This window comes from Harpegnathos saltator, unplaced genomic scaffold (assembly GCF_003227715.2).
Source record: "Harpegnathos saltator strain DR-91 unplaced genomic scaffold, Hsal_v8.6 scaffold467, whole genome shotgun sequence".
Lineage (NCBI taxonomy): Eukaryota > Metazoa > Arthropoda > Insecta > Hymenoptera > Formicidae > Harpegnathos > Harpegnathos saltator.
In genome coordinates, this window is record NW_020230280.1 from 1,625,142 (window position 1) to 1,634,998 (window position 9,857).

Below are 9,857 nucleotides of genomic sequence, written 5' to 3' on the forward strand. Positions count from 1 at the left end.
TGTCAAATAATTGTGATTTTGATTTTGGGTGTTATTTTCGATGTTGCTGTTAAATAATAGAGTATTAGTAAAGTGTAAACGTGTAACTGCTAACTTGAGTGTTGTTTCCGGTTTTTATCCTAGTGTTATTCATAAAATAAATATGTACTTTATATAATAATTTTTGTATAAATAAGGTTTAGAATAATAATCGTCATTATATACAAATAATTTTCGAGTCTTTATGTATATACTTTATTACACATACACACGCAAACACACACATACACACACATACAAATAGGAAAGTATATATGTAAAAGCTCTCAACAATTATTCATATGTATTGATGATGATTTATACATAGAAAATTAATGATTTACATCCAGAATTCACTGATGTATCTTTATGCATAATTGTCTATAATTTGTATAGCTTTCTGTTTGGTTATAGTCAAACCGTTCAAAAGTTACAATTTCAAGAAATAACCAAAAACTAATTTTGCCGTGTGTTGAGATTTATGAACATATATTTCAATAAATAACAAAGTTACTTTGTGACCATTTTCTCAATTGTTTGGGCGATTTGACTGTAAGTGAAAATTGTAAATGAAATGGATAGTATTACAAACAACTAGTAACGGCTCTATCTTGAGAAATATCAGTTAATTCTTTTACTCAAACTCGACTGTGAATCATTATTTCACATTTTTTTTATTTTTCAAATCCATTAAACTACAAACACAATAATAACATTTTCTGAATTCAAAGGTAATGGTTTTATAAACGGTTATTAACTTCATAAAAATATTTCAGGATCAATCCTCGTTTACGGATTTCCTTTATTTGGAAGTGACCCTATTTCAGGATATACCACTATTTGAGGATACTCCTATTTGGAAGTACACTCATTTGAGAGTATCTTCATTTGATGGTTCTTTTCATGATTAACCCTTATTTGCATGTTAACCACCAATTGAAGATTGGAATCGAATTTACACTTATCTGTTGAGGATTTGTTTGAGAGTATTTTTATACCCACTATTAGGCGTTTTTTTCGTAAGAGCAAAGCCGAAGATCACGGATTCAATTCCTGGCAGAATCCAAACATCATATACGATCACTCCCCCCTCTCGGAAAACAATGGCCACCGAGAATATTATATCCCCAGCTTAACAAAAATCTTCTCTAATCTTTAATACTGTCGTTCGGAGTCGGCGTTAAATTATTCTATATATATGCGGGTAATTTAAGTGTGCAACGGATGTATATTAAAAAAGAGAGATCGCCAACGTCTAAGATCAGCAGATGTGGCGTATCAAGGATTTTTAAATTACATGTATTTAAAAAAAATGTTTCAATGTATCTCAGGACATTCTATCAACACGGGGGATCTAAGTAGATGTACTAGATTTCCCCGAAGTATATACGGATGCAAAGACAAAGAGCAGTCTTACAAGAACGATTGAAAGTACCGCCCCCACTATCAATCAATTTGCGCAAATTTTAGATAATAAATAAAAAACAGCTAACGTTTGCAAATATCTTTTTATAATACTTTTTTATATCTCACATAGAGAATATATATTGTGATGTGGCATTGTTTTGATCTCTTTCAATATACATGCGTTGCGCACTTAAATTATCCGCATGTATACGGAACAGTTTAACGCCGATTCCGAACGACAGTGTTAGGCCCAGTTCCACAAAATCAAGTTTAAACCATGATTATCTGAACTGACGTTACATTTAACGGCATAGTTAAACTTATATCGCATTCCACATCGTGTTTTTAACTGTAATTTACTTAAACCTATAGTCTGTATGAAGAAACTGTCAAAGACTTCTCTTTCTTTTCAAACGTAGACTATAATTGGTTGTTTCTAAAAGTGGAAAGAGGGAAAATTGAAATAAGCTGGATGCTATGATACCTAGTAGAGAGCAATATATCTGTTTCGTATCAAGTAAATACTAACCAACATTAACATTTGCTCTATTTGTATATAAATATTAATTTATTAAAAGGTGGAAGTCCAGTGTTAATAATAATCAATTAGTTTATATTATTGATTTGATTGAATTTATCATGTAATAATTGACTTTTATAAATAACTGTTACTCTGTTTTAGAATATAATCTGTCGAAGCAAAAAACCCAATATTTTAAATTAAATTTATATACTTACTGTTCTGTTTTATGAGAAATTTCATGCTTGATTTCTGTTAGAACTGCAATAACAGATTCTTTTGAAAATCTAAATCGTGCATGAAAATCGACATTATCAAATTCTCCCAAATATGATGGTCGTCTTATTCTTATATTTCTTGTCCGTCGATAAATTAAGTTTTCAAAATCTTCATATTCAGATGAAGATAATATGTATTCTAAAGCCATGTCTTTTTGGTGTTCAAACGTTCAATATATTTGTCAACTGAACTCCAAAAGTGGGATAGTCATAAATTTGTTTCTCAAATTGATGGTGCTGCAGTGTTAAACTTCGTTTAAATTCGTTAAACGCCTAAAGTTTTGGGTTTAACTTTAACTGTGAGAAATCAACGTTAACCATGGTTTAAGGCAGTTGTGGAACGCAATTTTTCGTTTAAACTAGGGTTAACGAGTTAAACTTCGTTTACAGTAAGTTGTAGAACCGGGCCTTAGAGATCAGAAGAGATTTTTACTAGGCAGCGGGATATAATTTTCGGTGGTTTTATTTCGGTTTTATTATGGTTTACCATTACCTTCCGGGAGGAGAGCGATCGTATGCGTTTCTGCCGCGAATCGAACTCGTGATCTTCGGGCTTTGTAGACTAGTGCGCTGTTTATGTCACGCTCGCTCTCAATGAGACATGTGACTGTTTTGTATTATATATTCTCTACTTATTTTAAATTACAAAGGTATCAAATTAATTTGGCTAGGGGCCGGTTTAAAGCCCGTATCAGACTATGGATTGGGTTTGAGATTGGATTGAAATTTGACCAATTGGAGAAAAGAAAATAATCTCAAATATAGTAAACTTAGCCTTGATTGGTTAAATTTCAATCCAATATTCAATCCCAATCCGTAGTTTGGGCTTAAGGATCTCTATGGCTGCATTCAGGGAGACGCTATTTAGAGCTAAAAACATGCTCTGTCTTTGTTACTTATTGCAATTGAACAAGGACAGAGCACGCTTTTAGCGCTAAATAGTGTCTCCCCGAATGCAGCCTATATACACCTAATTTACATCTTAAGCAGTAATCAGACTAGCGATTGCTGATTGAATTGCAATTGCGATTGACGATTGACGATTACTTTTTAACCAATCAGGGCAAAACAGGCACCGATTGAGATGAGTAATTGCCGTTTAGACCAGAGCTGGAGACGATCTGCATATTTCGGACGAAATTCAAAAGGTGACACCCACCGTCCCCTTGCCAACGTTCCGCGCTCAGCGGCCGAGGTGACGATCGCGATGCATTTAGGTCCGTCGCTGTATAAGAAATCAGCTGGAGCGCACCCTCGCGTTATATTATTATTAAAATTTTTTCCTCGTTTAATAATCACTTTAAAATATATATGTTTGTGTTTTATATATATATATATGTATATACATATATATATACATATATATATATAAATAACGCATAAACATATATATTTTAAAGTGATTATTAAACAAGGAAAAAATTTTAATGATAATATGACGCTAGGGTGCGTTTCAGTTGATTTCTTATACAGCGACGAACCTGAACGCATCGCGATAGTCGCCTTGGCCACTGAGCATGGAGCGGAGGCAGAGGGACGATGAGTATCACCAGAGAGGAACATAAGAGCGGCCAACACGGCGTTTTCAGTGACACTGACTTTCCGCACTGTGAAAGGACGCCATCTGCATCCACTTTGAGAGGGGAACTACGATGCTACATCTGCTTTTAGGTTTCGGCGGTAAAACCTACATGTACTGGCAGTCTGTACTACATCCATTTTCAGGCGGTTCATGTCCGTGCTACAACCATAATAGCGTACTTGACAAGTACGGTCTTGCACATTGTTAATATCTCCGTTTTTATTGGGAACTGAAAGTCGAGCTTTATAGTGAGAATAGGATAGGTATAGGACTATATTGTGGTAAAAGCATGTTTCTATATCTTGAGCCGTTTAGGAGACAAAGACCCATTCCTGTATCTTTAACCGTTTAGGAGATGTCGAAGGTTAAAATTCTTCAACTTGTACCGTCAATATCTCCGCTTCTACCGGGAATCGAGAGTCGAAATTTAGAGTGAGAATAGGGTTGATACAGGACAATATTGTTGCAAAAAAACAGGCCTGCATATCTAGCCGTTTAGGAGATATCGAAGGATAAAGTTTTCCAACTTGTACCGTTGATATCTCCTCTTCTACTGGGAATTGAGAGTCGAAATTTATGATGAGAATAGGGTTGATACACGACTATATTGTTGCAAAAAAAACAAGCCTGTATTTCTAGCCGTTTAGGAGATATCGAAGGATAAAGTTTTCCAACTTGTACCGTTGATATCTCCGCTTCTACTGGGAATTGAGTGTCGAGTTTTGTGGTGAGAATAGGGTTGATACACGACTATATTGTTGCAAAAAGACAGGCCTGTATCTTGAACCGTTTAGGAGATATCGAAGATTAAAGTTTCTCAATTTGTACTGTTAATATCTCCGCCTCTACTGGGAATTGAATGTCGAGTTTTGTGGTGAGAATAGTGTTGATATAGGACTATATTATGGCAGAAAAGCGTGCCTATATCTTGAGCCGTTTAGAAGATATCGATGGTTAAATTGTTTACCTTTACTGTTAATATCTCCGTTTCTACTGTGAATTGGGAGTCGAGCTTTATGGTGAGAATAGGATTGAAATAGGACTATATTGTGGCAAAAAAACGTGCCTGTATCTTGCGCCGTTTGGGATATATTGTAGGTTAAATTTACTATCCATCAAGTTCGCTAACTAGCATTTATCTCTAGAGCGCTTCTTGAGAACATTCCATTCGAAGGGTTAATCCGCGATAGAAAGTTTCTTATGACCGGAGACCGCTCTTGTTTAAGGTTACATTGCAGCAACAGTATTGTTATCGGGCAGCCTTGAGACGGGCTGCTACCATCCATCTGTGACTCCTGCCTCGCCTTTGCGATTACCGGTAAATTCAGTTTTCTCGATTGCTCGCGCGATTTCAAGTAGCCATAATATATGGCGAGAATACATGGCAATATATGGCAATAATATACAGCAACAATATATGGCAATAATTCATGGAATATATTTTTCGTTACAAGAGTCAATGCAAATTTACGGCATGCACAATGTAATAATAAAAGGGCTTTCTGCGAGCATTGAGTCAGACACTCACCGATGATAATATTGATGATGTCCTGTTACATCCAACCAGATCCACTAATGTCCGCCCATGTCCGCTGCCGCTCTCCATGTCGCGCAACATCCATCTTGCAGCGCGTCTCACGTTGATGCTACACTTTCATCACACTTCCGCGACGCGGTCGATACGCGGTATTAGAACGGCGATATTTGCGTCAATTAACGAACGTTTTACTCGCCATCGGTGAAAACTTTTTGCGCGCTGCGAAACGGACTCTATAAAGTTGATCGGCGAAGAGCAAGAACTGTGTGAAAATTTATTGACACGTTCAACGGATTTTTACAGCGTTTTTCGCGATTGCGTCTGAAAAGTCGCCAAAATGTGGGAGTATCAATATCTACGAGTGAAATATTCGCGAATGCACACGAGGAAAGATTAGACAGTCAGAAACCGGTCGCCCCCAGGGAGCGCAAAAAAAGAGGAACGGGGCAAAGTTTTCACGCATGAGCTCCGTTATGACGAAGTTTACGTTCGCGATACTTTGGCGAAATGAGAATTTAAGCCTTCTTTGTTAGCAGCGCGGGTAAAAACGCGTATTTTGATAACCGCAGTCGTGATATTCAAAGGCACGCGAGCGAGGATACCTCAAGCTCGGCGTGCGCTGGTGCAATTTCTGCGCGCATTATACGCTACTCGAGACAATAAGGATCGTGGATCAATGGACAATATTGCCAAATAATTCTACAGCCTGTTTTGCAAATAAAAGAAAAGTAGCTAACGATATCGGCATTTAGGTATGAATATATTTTATACGGACAATTGAATATTGTCAAATAATTAAATCGTTAAGTAATTCTGCGGCCCGCTTGAGAAATAAAAATAAAACAACCGATGATGGTATCGCGTTTGTACATATGAATATCTCTTATTCAGATGACTGAACATCAAAAGAGAATCATTCAGTATTTTAAATCTCGTATGTAATGCAGGCTATCGATCAAGTAATCCCTTGATTGTTTCGAGCAATGTATTTTAGTCAACGTCACAAATACACACATGCAAGAATCTATTTGCAATTTGCATTGACTCGAACGATATTTTTTAGTCCCACATCCGTCATGCAGAATTTTGTTTCTCTTTTCATTTTGACTCACCGAAACGACTTGCAGTCAGAGCCGACCACGTTCCGCTTCAACTCTGTAACAAAAAATTCACATTTGCTCATCAGATCAATAGACCAAGATTTTGACCAACGAGTGTGGGTGAATAAAAAAGTAGTTTACCCTCTGCGATTGTAATTCAAATCGAGCCGGAAATTATATCCCAGCTCTAAATCGCCAAGGGTCAAACAGAGGAGACTATAGTAAACTTGTAAACTTACCTTCAAGCCGACTCTGCTTGGCCCGAACCGGATCCTCCGGTGCGGCATCCGCGTCCACCGGATTGCTGTTGCTTTTCGCAACAACTGAAACAGAAAAATAATTTTCTCGGTTGATAATCTGCGGTAGAGAGAGAATATCTTTGATCGGGACGAATCGAAAATACGGATATATTTTGATACGGAATTTTCATCTTTATATTTTTGTTCCAACATTGAAAATTTAAATGGGACTTGAAGCTTTCAAGAGAGCTGATGAGGAATAAGTTACAAAGGCAAAGATCGTAAAGGGTTAAACACAGATGTGTAGGAAACTTGTAAACTTTACCTTCCGACCGACCCTGCTCTGCCCGAACCGGATCCTCCGGTGCGGCATCCACGTCAGCCGGACTTGCTTCCCGCAACGTCTGGAACAAAAATTTAACGTTCTTGGTTGGTAAGCTGCAGTAGAGAAAGAATGTTTGGTTGGGATGAGCGGAGAATATTCACTACGATTTTTTTCTTCATTGACATTGAATATCTAGATAGGAGCTCTTGAAAGAGCTGACGAAAAAAAATGACAACAAGAAGCGGAGACAACAGTTATGTGCTCTCGAAAATACTCTTTTACGAATGGACATTTAAATTTAAATCCCGTAACGAGAGTAAAGACTTGAAAGAAGCGCTGACCGAAAACAAAAAAGGTCGCAGTCTAATAAGCGGTATGATGTTGAATATTCTACACAAGACCAGTATACTCACATGGTTGAGAATTATTCAGAATATTTGATTGAGAACATGATGAATTAGAGATCCGCGTTCATGGACCGTTATCCGTCTCTGTCTGGATCAATATCTCTTGTATACAATAACGCAATAAATAATTAGACAGACAGAGATTGACGAGAGTAATTGCAGATTCATAAAGTGTCTATGATTACTAGTCGGATGATGACGGATCGTAAATGCCGAGCGCTAAATTCCGACTTCTTATTCCCGGAAAATTCGTCAAACGTCCGCTCTCGTTATCGGAGACCTCCCGCATAATAAATTATTCCACATACCTGGAAACGTGACGTATTGCTGCCGGCGTCCTGCTTTCCGGCTGCTGGAGTCCTCCGGATTTCACTCGCTCACTAATGTCGATACTCGCGATTCGACCGTGTGGTTAATCAACGCAATGCCGACGCGATGCTGATTGAGTATCTCAAGGACCGACGAGATATATTTCTTTCAATTATACGAGACGGAAGTGACGAGCGCGTCGCGCACGGCTGCTGTTGATGGAATGAGGTCGAATACACGAGGTGCGCGAGTATTATAATACGAAGGGCAAAAAGTGTCGTCGCTCGCGAGCCGATCAACACAATCGGCGCGATGTAAATATTGCGGGCCTCGGCGGCGGTTGAAGCAGGAGAAACTTGCCCTTGGGCGTCTCTTCTTGTCTCGAAGGTTCCAAAACGATGAAGGGAATGCTAAGAGGCCTGTCAACTGTATGCGATATTGATGCACTCTATTTATTGATTACTGAAAATAAAGAAAATTACTCTGTCGAAGCATCGGACATTTGTTAGCTTTATGATAATTAAAGAGGAATGTGTACGATTAGAAAATGTGTTAGCAACTAATTGTACAGAGTGTTGAAGTTGTGACGCCGTTTTCGGAGAATAATTAAAGGTAGCATGGTAGCGTTAAAGAGAATTTCATCCTATGCGAATTTTGTCTCGTTCTTATTAAATGTTAGTCCTGTATAAAATGTCGTATTTAAAAGTATTGTTTCGCATTCACGAGATTTTGTCGTGAATTCTGCTTTGCGGGAATCTCAGATTGGATCGCGGGCCAACACTTTTCAATGCGACGGGGAATAGAACGTGAAAATCTTGTATGCCTCTGAATCCGAAAACAATTAGGAGTAGTGAATACTTTTCAATACGAAAGTTCGCATTTGAAAATTATCGATTACGATTGAAGGCATATTTGAAATGAATTGAATCCTTTTTGATGCGAAACATTCACCATTGCCATCTCGCATTTAGCGCAGTGAAATTTAATGAGAACTAATACTTTTTAGTCCCTTTCTTCGGATCAGAAAGCAGAATTCAGATGTCAATATTCAAAATGTCAATACTTTTTAATATGTTTCAGTTCGACATTTTATACAGGGAGATTATCCGCTGCGGACAATAACTCTTCTACTTTTCATCTAATATTCAGTGATGATAAATAACATTTAATTGCATTCGTTTGGCTTTTTTTATTTCGAAAATAAAAAAATATATACCAGGGTGAGATTTCACCCATGACAACATCAACGTGATGTTCTTTGATGTCTTTTTTAAAAGTTCAAATATTTCGTCGACTTGCGAGATATTTATAATCGGAGTCTCGTAGCGTTAATTAACACGTGCTCCTCCGAGCGGATCGAATGCTCACCGACGGCCACTGTCAGTGCCACGAGCGAATGTCTGGAGCGGACGGGATGCTGAATTGAGAAGCAGGACGAAGGGAACGGGATGCGGGCATTATGCGATACATCATGCGTCTCCAGACATGTCAAATCGTTTATTATAAAGGAGACTTTGATACGGCAACATGTATTCGAAGATTTAACATTTAATACGTACTTTTATTTTTCTGCTCCTCCCCCTCCCCTGCCCCCGCTCTTTTTAGACCTCCGGGCATAGTCTGGTATAGAGATGGCAACTATGGTTGCAGCACGGACATAAACTGCCTGTAATAAACTGAAAATGGATGTAGCACGGACTTCCACCACATGCAGATTTTACCACCGAGACCTGAAAGTGGATATAGCATCATAGTTCCCCTCTCAAAATGGATGCAGATGGCGTCCTTTCCCAGTGCGGAAAGTCGGTGTCGCAGGAAATGTCGTGTTGGCCGCTTTCAGGTTTCTCTCTGACTGGCAGTGTATTTCGGAACGCAGCCTGACGTCGCAGCTTGCGCATGCGCATGGAAGCTTCCGCGTGAGAGAAACGGTCTGTTCTTTGTAGCTGCATTGCTGAACTGGTGCAATAAGCTAGAATGAAAAAGCCTATATTTGTCTCACTTTAACTTATTACACCAGTTCAACAGTGCAGCTACAAAGAACAGACCAAATATCTTGCTAAAGCACATCACTGCCGGTTGCGGACAATCAAGCTGTAAGTTGTGTCTGACGAGACGTCTGTTATATCCGACGAAAT